The sequence below is a fragment of the Somniosus microcephalus genome, chromosome 22 (assembly GCF_052327205.1).
Source record: "Somniosus microcephalus isolate GS21.2 chromosome 22, FLI_Smic_1.0, whole genome shotgun sequence".
In the NCBI taxonomy this organism is placed as follows: Eukaryota; Metazoa; Chordata; class Chondrichthyes; order Squaliformes; family Somniosidae; genus Somniosus; species Somniosus microcephalus.
In genome coordinates, this window is record NC_141008.1 from 48969426 (window position 1) to 48985029 (window position 15604).

Below are 15604 nucleotides of genomic sequence, written 5' to 3' on the forward strand. Positions count from 1 at the left end.
TTTTACACAGTTGTTGTGATCTGGAACACGCTGCCTGAAAGGGTGGAGGAAACCGATTCAGTAGTAACTTTCAAAAGAGAATTCAGTAAACGTTTGAAGGGAAAGAAATTACAAGGCTATGGGGAACGAGCAGGGGAGTGGGCTTCATTGGAGAGCTCAATCAAAGAGCCGGCACAGGCACAATGGGCCGAATGGCGTCCTGTACTGTATCATTGTGATTCTATAATCCCACCCTTTCAACATACAGTGTTCTTTTCTCCTTGATGTATTTATGTAGCTGCCCCTTGAATGCTATTTGCCTCAAACACTCCGTGTGGATGTTCCATGGAGAAAGACAATTGCTGGAACAGCCTGCTGCAGTTATTGGAGCTGTCCATGTGTCAGCTTGGTCCAATTGATTGTATCTTCCCTCTGACTCCTTTAAGTCCCACTCCAAAGACTTGAACCCATAATCTAAGTGCCATTACTGAGGGCGCGCTGCACTGTCGGAGGGGCGGCACTGAGGGAGCGCCGCATTGTCGGAGAGGCACTACTGAGGGAGTGCTGCACTGTCGGAGGGGCAGTACTGAGGGAGCGCTGCACTGATGGAGGGGCAGTACTGAAGGAGCACCGCACTGTCGGACGGGCAATACTGAAGGAGCGCCGCACTGTCGGAGAGGCAGTACTGAGGGAGCGCTGCACTATCGGAGGGGCAGTACTGAGGGAGCGCCGCACTGTCGGAGGGGCAGTACTGAGGGAGCACTGCACTGTCGGTGGGCAGTACTGAGGGAGCGCCGCACTGTCGGTGGGGCAGTACTGAGGGAGCGCCGCACTGTCGGGAGGGTCAGTACCGAGGGAGCGCCGCACTGTCGGGAGGGTCAGTACCGAGGGAGCGCCGCACTGTCGGGAGGGTCAGTACTGAGGGAGCGCTGCACTGTCGGAGGGTCAGTACTGAGGGAGCGCTGCACTGTCGGTGGGGCAGTACTGAGGGAGCGCCGCACTGTCGGTGGGGCAGTACTGAGGGAGCGCCGCACTGTCGGTGGGGCAGTACTGAGGGAGCACCGCACTGTCGGTGGGGCAGTACTGAGGGAGCGCCGCACTGTCGGTGGGGCAGTACTGACGGAGTGCTGCACTGTCGGAGGGGCAGTACTGAGGGAGCGCCGCACTGTTGGAGGGTCTTTTCTTACTCCAAAAACCTTTCTGCTAATTACTTTAGCTATTAGATTGGTTTTGTGCTTCCACAGGAACTTTCTCCCATCTTTGGAAAGCTGTAGAGCATCAAATCAATTGAGTTCATGGAATGATACAGCACAGAAAGCCCTTCGGCCCATCATGTCTGTGCCAGCTCTTTGAAAGAGCTGTCCAATTAGTCCCACTCCCCTGCTTTTTCCCCATCAAGTATTTATCTAATTCCCTTTTAAAAGTTACTATTGAGTCTGATTCCACCAACCTTTCAGGCAGCGTGTTCCAGATTTTAACTTGTTGCGTTAAAAAAAAACTCTCTTCCCCTCTGGTTCTTTTGCCAATTACCTTCAATCTGTGTCCTCTGGTTACTGACCCTCCTGCCACTGGAAACAGTTTCTCCCTATCTACGCCATCCAAACCCCTCATGATTTTGTACACCTCTATTAAATCTCCCCTCTACTCGAAGGAGAACAATTCCACCTTCTCTCGTCAATCATGATGAAAGAGGAAACAAAATATTCAGAGGCCACGGGAAAAATCCAGCAAACTCCTCACCCCCACAGAATCGCTAATATTTCCCATTTCCCTCATTCTGGGTCTGAAATTTTTTTTGCCATTAATTTTCATCAAAATTACAAAAGGAATTCAGTCCCAGCCATTTTATTGGCACAGATTTTGCGGGCGAAATAACATGAGGCTAATGGCGCTCACTGTTACTTGTGCGTAAATGCTGCAGCAACCTCGAGCGAGGGGCAGACACGCGGTTAAATGCGGAAATCCAAACGTTGCTGTCCGAGCTGCGGCGCTCCTCCTGTAGCTTCGCGAAAACAGCGCTCAAGCCTCACCATCGAACAGCGCGACGTTGCTGTGCCAGCCTGGTCAGCTTTTGCTGATAGGTATAATCTCTCAGTTCTGGTACCGTCCTTGTGAATCTTTTTTGCACCTTCTCAGTGCCTTCATATCCTTTTTAGAATATGAAGAGCAGAACTGTGCAAGGGTGGTCTCACCAAAGTTCGATACAAGTTTAACATAACTTCTCTGCCTTTCAGTCCTATCCCTCTAGAAATGAACCTTGTTTTCTTTTAATGGCTTTATTAACCTGCGTTGCTACTTTTAGTGATTTGTGTATCTGTACCCCTCGATCCCTTTGCACCTCTACTCCATTTAGACTCTTATTATCCAAGCAGTATGTGGCCTCCTTATTCTTCCTACCAAAAATGCACCACCTCAGACATTTAAATTAATTTGCCAATTACACGCTCGTTCTGCAAGTTTATTAATGTCAACTGCATTTTGTCGCATTCTTCCTCAGTATTAACTACACCCCCAATTTGGTGTCGTCTGCAAAAAATTTTTTTATTATTCGATCTGGGCGTCGCTGGCAATGCCAGCATTTATTGCCCATCTCTAATTGCCCTTGAGAAGGTGGTGGTGAGCCACCTTCTTGAACCGCTGCCGTCCGTGTGGTGAAGGTGCTCCCACAGTGCTGTTAAGGAGGGAGTTCCAGGATTTTGACCCAGCGACGATGAAGGATCGGCGATATATTTCCAAGTCAGGATGGTGTGTGACTTGGGGGAACTTGGAGGTGGTGGTGTTCCCCGTGCGCCTGCTGCCCTTGTCCTTCTAGGTGGAAGAGGTCGCGGGTTTTGGGAGGTGCTACCGAAGAAGCCTTGGCGAGTTGCTGCACGGAACGCCAGTGGTGGAGGGAGTGAATGTTTAAGGTGGTGGACGGGGTGCCAATCAAGCGGGCTGCTTTGCCTTGGATGGTGTCAAGCTTCTTGAGTGTTGTTGGAGCTGCACTCATCCAGGCAAATGGAGAGTATTCCATCACACTCCTGACTTGTGCCTTGTAGATGGTGGAAAGGCTTTGGGGAGTCAGGAGGTGAGACACTCGCCACAGAATACCCAGCCTCTGACCTGCTCTTGTTGCCACTGTATTTATGTGGCTGGTCCAGTTAAAGTTTCTGGTCAATGGTGACCCCCAGGATGTTGATGGTGGGGATTCGGCGATGGTAATACCGTTGAATGTCAAGGGGCGGTGGTTAAACTCTTGCTTGTTGGAGAGGTTGAAATTGTACTTCCCATTCCCGAGCCCAAATCGTTAATTTAAATTGTGAATAATAGTGGTTCCACACTCCCCCTCACACTCATTGACACACACACTCCCCTCACACTCATTAACACACACACTTCCCTCACACTCATTAACACACACACTTCCCTCACACTCATTGACACACACACTTCCCTCACACTCATTGACACACTCCCCTCACACTCTAACACACAAACACACTGTCACAAACAGACGCTCTCTGGCCGCAGGTGATCTTTAATCTGATCTTGATGGTGAGTAATTTGTTTTTGATACTTTAAATTTATTTTCACTGAACAGATTTCTTGCAGCAGAAGTTGTGTTTTATTGAAGTGAGATTGACTGCAGCGGACACAATATCACGGCCTCTGCGAGGGTCAGCTCCTGTACTCGTTCATTCGTTTATTCTGGTTGGTTTTTTCATCGGGGCTTGTACCTGGAGTGTCAGCTAAACCGGCAAGCAGTCACAAATCCACCGCACGCATTCTCCCCTCGCACCATTCCGCTTTTTTCCCTCCTCTCTGTCCGGCGGCTGTGACGAGTCTGGGAGCAGCGGTATAACCCTTACCAGTACTTAAACAAGTAATGGTAACGGTTTAACCGACACCCCCACCCTTCAGAGTCCAGCGGTCCATCCTGAGCGGAAACACACTGAGAAAGAGGGAGAAATGGGTTTTAACACAAACCGAGAGCGACGGAGATCGGGTTGGGTTAGTGATTCGAGATTGACCAGGAGCTTGAACGATTTGTTCTTTTTTAATGTGACGACTTCTTTCTAACCATCGAACAACGTGCTCTTATACAACACCTTTAACGTAGCAAAACGTCCCAAGGAGCTTCACAGGAGTGTAACGCACACTGAAGTGTGGTTTCAGGTGGTTGCCACATCCTATCACACCAATTCTAATAGGGTCAGCACGCCTCTGCTTCCCGAGTCCTGCTCGCTCTCCCTCCTCATTACATCTTTCCTTAATCTGTGGCATTCATCGCGTCCCTTGGGCCTCCCCTCACGCTACAATCTGCAGGCTTTAAATCTCAAGCTTGCACAGGAACAGGAGGAGGCCAGTCAGCCCCTCAGGCCTGTTCCGCCATTCTATCAGATCACGGCTGATCTGCACCTCAACTCCATTTACCCGCCTTTGCTCCATATCCCTCGATCCCCTGACCCAACAAAAATCTATCGCTCTCAGTCTGGAAAGCGCCAATTGACCCCCGGCATCAACAGCTTTTTGGGGGCGAGAGTTCCAGATTTCCACTCCCCTTTGTGTGAAGAAGTGCTTCCTGACGTCACCCCTGAACGGTCTGGCTCTGATTTTAAGGTTCTGCCCCCTTGTTTTGGACTCCCCCCACCAGAGGAAATAGTTTCTTTCTATTGACCCGATCAACTCCTTTAATCATCTTAAACACCTCAATTAGATCACCCATTTAATCTTCTAAAGCCAAGTTTAAGCAACCTGTCGTCATAATTTAACCCTTTAAGCCCCGGTATCATTCTGGATCCTGATGTTCTCTCCTTGTTTGAGCTTTGATGGAGTTCTGCTCAGTGGACTCGAGTGGCCCTTTCACCCGGGTTTCTGAATCATTTTTTAAAATGACACTTTTTAGCGACAGGCGTGGCGCGACTCATTGGATCAGATCTCACTTGAAGCTGATTGGTTAAAAGTTTTCCCAGATACCAAGTAAGAAAAGTTCAAAAGAGCCTCGACAGGGAGTAAAAATAAACCTGGAACAGCACAGACTGGCGTCACGCACTGGGGTCACACGATGACAGCACAGGCTGGGGTCACGCACTGGGGTCACACGATGACAGTACAGGCTGGGGTCACGCACTGGGGTCACACGATGACAGTACAGACTGGCGTCACGCACTGGGGTCACACGATGACAGTACAGGCTGGGGTCACGCACTGGGGTCACACGATGACAGTACAGGCTGGCGTCACGCACTGGGGTCACACGATGACAGTACAGGCTGGCGTCACGCACTGGGGTCACACGATGACAGTACAGGCTGGGGTCACGATGACATCATGTGCGAATAACTGTTGGGACCAACCACACTTTTGGATGCAAGTTACAGTTTGTTCTCTGCTTGGCCAAAAAAATTGCCAAACACTGTTGAACAATGACAGTGTGAATTTAGGAGTTTAAAAATAACTCGACTGATTTCAAGACACAGCGAGCACAGCGGAAGGAAGTGGGGAGAAAAGGAGAATTGACTGACCATGGGGCAGGAGGAGGGAAAGGAACCAAATCAGTGAACCATAGAATGAAAGTTCTAGCATGAAGATTTAACTGATCATTGTTTCCCTTCAGACCTCCCCTCTCTAGGGGAGGGGTTACTGAGTGACAGTGTGAGGGAGCTTGATTAACATCTGGGGCGCACCGTCAGACAATCGAGACCAGCGCCAGCCCCAATTCCCGACAGATGCTGCCGGCAGGGCAGACGTGTGAAAATCGTCCCTCCAGAACCTGAGCTCACATGAGGATTGGCCGTTTGAGTGAGGTCTCGGCCCTGGGTCCGTGCTTCTAGCACCTGGTCTCCAGCACAAGGCAGCTCCTTTATATGGTCACTCATCAACTCTCAGTAACTGTCGCTGATTGTCTGTTCCCTCTCCTCCATGAGTAGTGATGTGCAGGCGGTGTCGAGGGAGATTCACAGTCCCTACTGCACCGTCACAGGGCAATGGACGGACCACAGCTACAGGAAGTGAACCGGAGTGAGAGAGACTCTCCGCTGCAGTTGGATACAGAGAAGCACAGGCCTGCAAACAGGCTGCCTTTCAGTAACTCCTACCCTCACCCCGCCCATCAGAGAGACACAGTCAGTAACACAGGGCGCTCGGGAGGGGTTACCGAGTGACAGTGTGAGGGAGCTGGATTAACATCAGTAGAGATACAGTCAGAAACACAGGGCGGTGGGGGAGAGGTTACCGAGTGACAAGTGTGAGGAAGCTGGATTAACATCAGTAGAGATACAGTCAGAAACACAGGGCGGTGGGGGAGAGGTTACTGAGTGGCAGTGTGAGGGAGTTGGATTAACATCAGTAGAGATACAGTCAGTAAAACAGGGCACTGGGGGAGAGGGGTTACTGAGTGACACTGTGAGGGAGCTGGATTAACATCCGCAGAGATACAGCCAGTAACACAGGGCGCTGGGGGAGAGGGGTTACTGAGTGACCGTGTGAGGGAGCTGAATTAACATCAGTAGAGATACAGTCAGTAACACAGGGCGCTGGGGGGGAGAGGGGTTACTGAGTGACCGTGTGAGGGAGCTGGATTAACATCAGTAGAGATACAGTCAGAAACACAGGGCGGTGGGGGAGAGGTTACCGAGTGACAGTGTGAGGGAGCTGGATTAACATCAGTATAGATACAGTCAGAAACACAGGGCGGTGGGGGGAGAGGGGTTACTGAGTGACAGTGTGAGGGAGCTGGATTAACATCAGTAGAGATAGTCAGTGACACGGTGCTGGGGGAGAGGGGTTATTGAGTGTGAGGGAGCTGGATTAACATCAGTAGAGATACAGTCAGTAACAGGGCACTGGGGGAGAGGGGTTCCTGAGTGACAGTGTGAGGGAGCTGGATTAACATCAGTAGAGATACAGTCAGTAACACAGGGTGCTGGGGGAGAGGGGTTACTGAGTGACAGTGTGAGGGAGCTGGATTAACATCAGTAGAGATACAGTCAGTAACACAGGGCACTGGGGGAGAGGGGTTACTGAGTGACAGTGTGAGGGAGCTGGATTAACATCAGTAGAGATAGAGATCTTTCCCTCCTCTGTCCGGCGGCTGTGACGAGTCTGGGAGCAGCGGTATAACCCTTACCAGTACTTAAACAAGTAATGGTAACGGTTTAACCGACACCCCCACCCTTCAGAGTCCAGCGATCCATCCTGAGCGGAAACACACGGAGAAAGAGGGAAAAATGGGGTTTAACACAAACCGAGAGCGACGGAGACAGTATTGGATTATTGTCCCGGGATTGACCGAGTACCAAGAGCTCGTACAAGCTTCACAACTCCTGATCACTAAACGGAATAAATGACGAGTTGAAACGAAGGAAGACGGCAAAGTTCCATTGTGCACAACCTGTTGTGAGACTTTCAAACAAAGAGTATGGTCAGATTAAAAACAAAATTCACAAATGTAACGGTCATCAAACCTGAATGTTGGAAAGAAGCAAACCAGCTGCTATTGTGCTGGGGAACTAAGGTCACAGAGTCAGTGACAGCATATGGCGTCTCGAGCTAAGATTATTTCCGTGTTCTTTTGATTGATTATTTCCACCAGTGTTTCACACCTTGACAGGTCTCTTCAGGCGGAGTTTGAGATTGGACGCTATTCGCCTGGAACTGGCCCTCGCTGCACCATCAAAGCCCGGGATAGTACATCATCTATACTGTAGTATCTTAATAGTGAACTTACAGTATATGATGATATCCTGCCCAGAACACAAGGCAACTCTACAATCTGCGTCCTCCCAAGTACAGCCTGCAACACAGAGAGACCAACACAGTCAGACTGAGTACACGCAGGCAAAGCTCAGGCTCATCCCTAGATGTCAGCCCACTGGCCCACCAACCGCACTTCCACCACCAGCCCGAGAACCAGGGCCCACAGGCTCAGGCAGAGAAAACAAACCTTTCAACTTAACTACTTTACACAGTGGGTGGTGACCTCCTTCCTCCTATAGTTCACAACAAAACGTTTCGAGTAAGCACGAGATACTTTGTGGAGTAGTGTATGAACAGACTTTACAGACACCGAGGATGAGGGATCCGTTCAACCCAGATCTGAGAGTGGCTTTCGGCTTCAAGTTCAATCATTTGAGCCCTCTGAAGAACCGCTGAAAACCATGCTCCTTTATTCATCATATATATTTTGCCTACATCAAAGGTACATGTCACAGATAAGGCCGCATGACGTATCTATTCCTGAATCCCTTTGAGGAAAGTGTCATTCGTGTAAACAGCTGTAGTTGTTTACCCTAAAGCTGCTTCCCTTAAACAAGACTTCCTGACCCAACTGTTCTTCACCTCTTTGAAGAACAGGCTTTATTAACCATTATCTTTCTGTACTATAGTTAATGGATCCCTCTACCTATGTTTATCACCCCAGCCACTAAATTTACTCTTTAATCACTCATGGCTGAAGTCATTACTGTCACGTATTCCCTTGCACAAGCATGTTCTGTATCAGAATACAAGCCATGCATTCCTTTCAGGATACTGCAAAGCCATCCTGTTTATATTGGAAAACCTGTGGCTCCAAGATACAAAGAAGTTCAACTATTAACTCTTAACTTCCCAGGATGTCCAACATATGACTCTCCAGGATATCCAACATCAAAGTGGGTGGGGGGAGTGAGGGAAGGGAAAGGAGAGGAGGGAAGGAGGAGGAGAGGAAGAGAGGAGTGGGGAGAGGAGGGAAGAAGGAGGAGAGGGATAGAGGAGTGGGGAGCAGAGAGGGAGTTGGCAGGGGGGAAGAAGGAGGAGAGGGAGAGAGGAGTGGGGAGAGGAGGAGGAGAGGGAGGGAGGAGTGAGGAGAGGAGGAGGAGCAGAGGAGGGAAGAAGGAGGAGAGGAGTGGGGAGCGGAGAGGGAGAGGCAGGGGGGAAGAAGGAGGAGAAGAGGAGGGGAGGAGAGGGAGAGAGGAGTGGGCAGGGGGGAAGGAGGAGAGAGGGAGTGGGCAGGGGCAGATTTATTTCATTGCAATATCATCACCTACAAGCGACGTGTTGGCACTTTTGCCTCACAGTCTTGTAGTTTGGGACGATTGATGTCATTGTGTCCTGCTGTTAGCAAAGGAGAAGGGCTCTGCCCGATATGTTTGCGTGAAGGCGCTGCCCCGTTGCTGTTCATTGCTCGCCAGCACTGGGAACTGTCATAGATTCAAACTGAGGATCTTCACTCCATGATTTCTGGATCCATGGTGTGCGCACTGCCCCGGGACACACTTACAGTGACTGCCCAAAACTCCCCATACCAATCACCTAGTGATCGCGACTGGGCTCCGCTCACTTCACTTCCCCAATATATCTGACCGGTTAAACCATGGTTCCCACACCCAGACCGCCCAGCCTACCCGCAGAGTGGATCAGCAGCCTGCCCAGTTTGAGGCTGACAAGACTAAAGAATTATTTTAGAAAACAAACACGGTAGATTATCCTCCGAAGCCGAGACCCTTTGTTTAAACACTGACTCTAAACGAATGCATGGTGAGGAATGGGAGCCTGCCTGTGACTGTGCCATTAGAATCTAATCGTGGGGTTCGAGACCCCAAAAAACAAAGGCTCACACAACACAAGGTTCTCAGCTGAGCTGTTGGTTACCTCACACGTCCCCCGTCGCTTTGTTTTGCTCTGTGTTGTCTCCACCTTACACAGTAACATTTGCACACGAGAATTAATGATTACAGTGTCACTACATCAGAATTAATAGGATCGCCTGTCGTCGACTGACATGGAATTCTGTGTCTGATATTTAGAATCACAGAATTTTACAGCACAGAAGGAGGCCATTCGGCCCATCGGGCCTGTGCCGGCTCTTAAGAGCCCTTCAATTAGTCGCACTCTCCCGCTCTTTCCCTATAGCCCTGCAAATCTGCCCATTTCAAGCATTTATCCAATTCTCTTTTGAAAGTTACTATTGAATCTGCCTCCACCGCCCTTTCAGGCAGCGTGTTCCAGATCACAACAATTTGCTGTGTAAAAAAATTCTCCTCATCTCCCCTCTGGTTCTTTTGCCAATTATCTTCAATCTGTGTCCTCTGGTTACCCACCCTCCTGCCACTGGAAACAGTTTCTCCGCATTTACTCAAAACCCTTCATGATTTTTGAACACCTCTATCAAATCTTGTTGTAAGCTTCTCTACTCTAAGGAGAACAACCCATATATTGCATGGCTCATACTAAAACTCAGCAAAATTCTCAATCACTGTTAAGTTCTGTTTTAAGGAACACTCACAAATACTCACATCTTGAGCACATTTGTCTTTACGTATCAATCGGACCCAATGTGTCGAGGTTCTGAGCCCTGAACCTCTCCCTTCGACTGTTCCTGATCCGGTCTCCGCGCCGAAGTCTCGCGCTCTGCTGCGATAAAGGTTGGGGTTCGGAGCTGGAAGAGGAGCCTCCTGCTTTTAATTGGCTCGTTTCTTTCTCCCTCTCCATCTGCGGAAGACAATTTGACAATTTTTAGTTCAACAGCAGTTGAGTTTTTCTTGGAAAAGAGAACTGAAACTGTTTGAATCGAGTGAACTTAACGTAAGACATTTTTTATAAAAAAAACATTAAATGTGAATTTATAGATGGAAAGATAAAGTTCCTGAGTGCTGTGTGATCTGATTGATAATATCCCGCATTGGATGCTTTCTCATTCCAACTTATTTTAAATAGGTTGATGAAATGATTAATTTTTTTTGCGGGTTCTAATTCAGCATTTACAAAGATAGCACATGGTCCCACTGTATTGAGATGCTAACCCTTAAAGAGGAACTGTGTTTGTATACATTACCACACAATCTCGAGAGCTATAAGGGGGAGATGGAGGTGCAGTCATCGCTTTCTCTCCAGTTTCACTTACATCCCCCGCTGTGCAAAACACTACAGTCTAACTCCAGATCCCGGTCCCAGCCTGGCTCGGGATGGGAGTGGTGTGAATGTCTCTCGGATAAGTCGGCCTCACGCACCCTTAGTTTCACACCACATGGCATTTCACACGAGTGTCAAACCAGCTTGTAATAATGCTCCTGGGGGGCTTCTTGGACACTGAGTGAAGCAGGGCTTTGGGGAAAGAGCTGGGGGGTTGGTGGGGGGGGCGGGGGAGTGGGACTAATGGGAGAGCTCTTTCAAAGAGCCGGCTCAGATCCGATGGGCCGAATGGCCTCCTTTGGTGCTGTAGGAGTCTATGATTCAATGACAATTCCAGCCACTCTGTGAGACAGCTGCCTACCCCAAAGGCAATGACAGCAACGAACCAGTTCTTGTCCTGTGGTGTGACTATCAGCCAGTCCGCCATGGCTGACCTGCAGAGACCGTGAGCAGGAACCAGTTTTAACCCCATGGGTGCTGTGACACACCAGATAGAATCCAATAAATAAGCAGTCGGGGACAAAAATGCTTCATTTTCCCTCACACCACGTGTAGTGTCTCAAGCCCTTGCAAAAATTTGTTAATGACTTGGATAACACAACAGAGAGCCGTGTATCCAAGTTTGCCGAAGACACAACGATTGGTGGTAGAGTAAGTAGTGTGGACGGGAGCATAGAACTACACAGAGACATTGATAGATTCAGTGAGGGGGCGAAACTGTGGCAGATGGATTTCAGCACAGGTAAGTGTGAGGTCATCCATCTTGGACCAGAAAAAGATTGACCTGAGTATTAGTTAAATGGTGAAAAGCTGGGAACAAGTGAAGGTCCAGTGAGATTTAGGGGTCCGAGTACACAGAGCACTAAAAATATAATGGTCAGGTACAAAAAATAATCAAAAAGGCGAATGGAATGATAACCTTTATAACTGGAGGGCTAGAATATAGAGGAAGAAGTTTTGCTGCAGCTATACAAAGCCCGGGTTAGACCACAGCTGGAGTACTGAGTACAGTTCTGGGCACCACACCTTAGGAAGGATATATTGGCCTTGGAAGGAGCGCAGAGCAGATTCACCAGAATGTTAGCGGGGCTCCAAGGGTTAGATTATGAGGAGGGATTACATAAACTAGGCTTGTATTCCCTGGAATATAGAAGGTTAAGGGGTGATTTGATTGAGGTTTTTGAGATTTTGAAAGGAATTGATAGGGTAGCTAGAGAGATACTTTGTCCGCTGGTCGGGGAGACTAGGACAAGGGGACAGAACCTTAAAGTCAGAGCCAGGCCATTCAGGAGAGAAGTTAGGAAACACTTCTTTGAAATAGTGGCCGTGGAATCTTTTACGTCCACCTGAGAGGGCAGACGGGGCCTCGGTTTAATGTGTCATCCGAAAGACGGCACCTCCGACAGTGCAGCGCTCCCTCAGTATTGCACAGGCAGCGTGAACCTGGATTGAGTGCTTGAACCCACAACGCTCTGACTCAGAGGCGAGAGGGTGCGACCCGCTGAACCAGGGCTGACCACAGAACACTGTTTGCCTTTGAGCTTTGTCAATTGCCCACCACGGGGATGGATAATACACAGCTCAGCTGCCAAGGGAACATCTGAAGTAGAAACAGAAAATACCGGGGGAAAAAAAGCAAGAGAAAGTACAGGTTAAAGTTTCACAGGGAGATCCCTCGACCCGCTCCTACCTCACTCCTGAGAGAGAAGTCGGCCCTTCCCGCCAAAAGGAATGCCGTGCCCGCACTGAGCTTCTCCGATCAAAGGCGTTGGGATCAACAGTTCGAACTTGCTTCTCTGCTCTGCTCAGCCCCTCTCGCTCCCTCTCTCTCTCCTGAAGCCTTATTATGGACTGGCTTCATTTGCATACCTTTACACCCAGAAGAGGCTTCTCAGATTAACCACTTGGCTGGCGACTGATTCATTGGTTGGTTCCAATAAGGAGGAGAGGTTGGGGCGCTGTGAGGGAGGGGGTGGATTTTTTGCTGCGGTTAGGGTGGTGGTCCTGACTCGTGATCAACACCCTGGGGATGAGCAGCCTGATAAGGTGCGAGCGGCTCTATCTGCCCTGCACCAGCCTGTACACTTCAACATAAACAGCTTCCAGGAACTCGGCTCCACTCTAAGAAAACCTTCTGACTTGTTGGTGACCGAATGTATTTTACATTTTTTTGTGTTAGGTGTGTTGGTCACTGGGGTTTTATGGTTGGGTCAGGGTATGGCTTTACCTGGTATTGGCTATGAAAGAAAGAAAGACTTGCATTTGTATAGCACCTTTCACAACCACCGGACGTCCCAAAGCGCTTTACAGAGACAAGACAACTGCCCACCGATCCACAGCTGACACAAGTGGTGCCTTTAGTTATCACTCCTATATGGCTGCCGTTATTGTAAGTTATCAATAATTGTTGAATTACACAGAATCACAGCACACAACTAGGCTGCTCGACCCAACCAGTCCCTGTCGGTGTTTGTCCCCCACATGAGCAGTAACCCCAATCCCTGTTCCAATGTCCCTCTACCCCGCCTTTACCCAATGGCAGTCGTGGTTCAGTGGGTATCACTCTTGCCTTTGAGTCAGAAGGTTGTTGGTTCAAGTATCACTCATAGAAACATAGAAGATAGGAGCAGGAGTAGGCCATTCGGCCCCTCGAGCCTGCTCCGCCATTCAGTGAGATCATGGCTGATCATCCAAATTCAGTACCCTGTCCCTGCTTTCTCCCCCTATCCCTTGATCCCTTTAACCTTAAGAAATATATCCAACTCCTTCTTGAATATATTTAATGAATTGGCCTCTACTGCCTTTGGCAGAGAATTCCACAGGTTCACCACTCTCTGGGTGAAGAAATTCCTCCTCATCTCTGTCCTAAATGGCTTACCCCTTATCCTTAGACTGTAACCCCTGGTTCTGGACTCCCCGACCATCGGGAACATCCTTTCAGCATCTAGTCTGTCTAGTCCTGTTAGAATTTTATAAGTTTCGATGAGATCCCCTCTCATTCTTCTAAACTCCAGCGAGTACAAGCCCAATCGACCCAATCTCTCCTCATACGTCATTCCTGCCATTCCAGGTATCAGCCTGGTGAATCTTCTCTGCACTCCTTCCATGGCAAGAACATCCTTCCTCAGATAAGGCGACCAAAACTGCACACAATACTCAAGATGTGGCCTCACCAAGGCCCTGTACAACCGCAGCAAGACATCCTTGTTCCTGTACTCAAACCCTCTCGCTACGAAGGCCAACATACCATTTGCCTTCTTAACTGCCTGCTGCACCTGCACTCCACTCCCACACCCTCTAAACACTGCGCCATGTTGACATGGTGTCGACGTCAATCATTGAGTGCATTCCACAGTCTCACAACCCTCTGTATAAACGTCCCTCCTGCTTTCTGTTCTAACTCTCTTACAATTAATCTTATATCAATCTCCCCTCGATCTGGATCCCCTCGATCACTGGAAAGAGTCCATTTCTACTTTGTCCCTGCATAATTTTAAACACCTCTAGTAAATCGCCCCTGACTCTCCTCTGTTCTAATGAAAACAGCCCCAATTTCTCAAGTATTTCTTCATATTTGTATTTCCTGATAACAGGCAGCATCTTAGTGAATCTGCACTGTATTGCCTCAACATCCTTCTTATAGAGTGGAGCCCAATACTGCACACAGTCCTCCAACTGTGGCTTAAAAGGTTTTCTGTAGATTCACCATTACATCTCCTTTACATTCTGTACCATGGGTGTCAGCTGTGACTCAGTTGGTTCCACTCCAGAGACTTGAGCACAAAATCCAGGCTGTCGCTCCAGTGCGGTGCTGAGGGAGCGCTGCACTGTCGGAGGGGCCGTCTTTCAAATGAGACGTTAAACCGAGGCCCCATCTGCTCTCTCAGATGGACGTAAAAGATCCCACGGCACTAAATCGAAGAAGAGCAGGGGAGTTCTCCCCTGGCTTATATTTATCCCTCAACCAACATCATTAAAACAGATTATCTGATCATTATCACATTGCTGTTTATGGGATCTTGCTGTGCACAAATTGACTGCAGCGTTTCCTACATTACAACAGTAACTCACTCCGAAAATACTTCATTGACTGTAAAGAGCTTTGGGTCGTCCTGAGGTCGTGAAACGTGCTACAGAAATGCAAGTCTTTCCTTTCTTGCATAAAACCCAGTATTTCAGGAGTTTTTTTGTGGTCTTTTCCACTTGAGCTGCTGTTTTTAATGTCTTGTGAACTGGAACTCCAAAATCCCTTCGCTCTTCCACATCACCCAGCTTTCCCCCGAAGTATAATTATTCTTTTAAATCAAAATGTACCACCTCATACTTACTGATATGGAATGCCATCTGCTCCTTTTTTTGCCCATTTCAATAACTGATCAATACCCTCTGTGCAGCTTCCTTAGGTCCTCAGAGTTAGTTGCTATGCCTCCCATTTGAGCAGATGTGGTTTCAGAACAGAACCCTGTGGGACCCCAATGCCCGCTTCCAACCACCCCGAGAAACTGCCCTTCACCCCAACTCTCAGTTTCCTCCCGTCTAAACAGTTTTGAGTCCACTTTGCTACCCCTCCCCCTAATCCATACCCCCACTGCATTTGTTACCTTCAGACTCGGCTATTCCTAGAATCAGAGAAACTTACAGCACAGGAGGAGGCCATTCGGCCCGTCGTGCCTGTGCTGCCTCTTTGAAAGAGCAGTTGTGCTCAGTCCCACACCCCCTGCTTTTTGTCCCTAACCCTGTGAGTTCCTCATCC

The 15604-nt window shown here is 48.8% G+C and overlaps 1 long non-coding RNA gene across 1 annotated transcript; it reads right to left on the reverse strand.

The window, feature by feature from the left end:
• Positions 1 to 3521: 3521 nt before the first annotated feature.
• On the reverse strand, positions 3522 to 12728 carry LOC147102288 (uncharacterized). Its single transcript, XR_015073243.1, has 3 exons — positions 12542 to 12728; positions 10236 to 10431; positions 3522 to 3910 (listed from the first exon to the last, which is right to left on the reverse strand). It is a non-coding gene; the product is annotated as an uncharacterized LOC147102288 (long non-coding RNA).
• Between the last annotated feature and the right edge of the window lie 2876 nt (positions 12729 to 15604).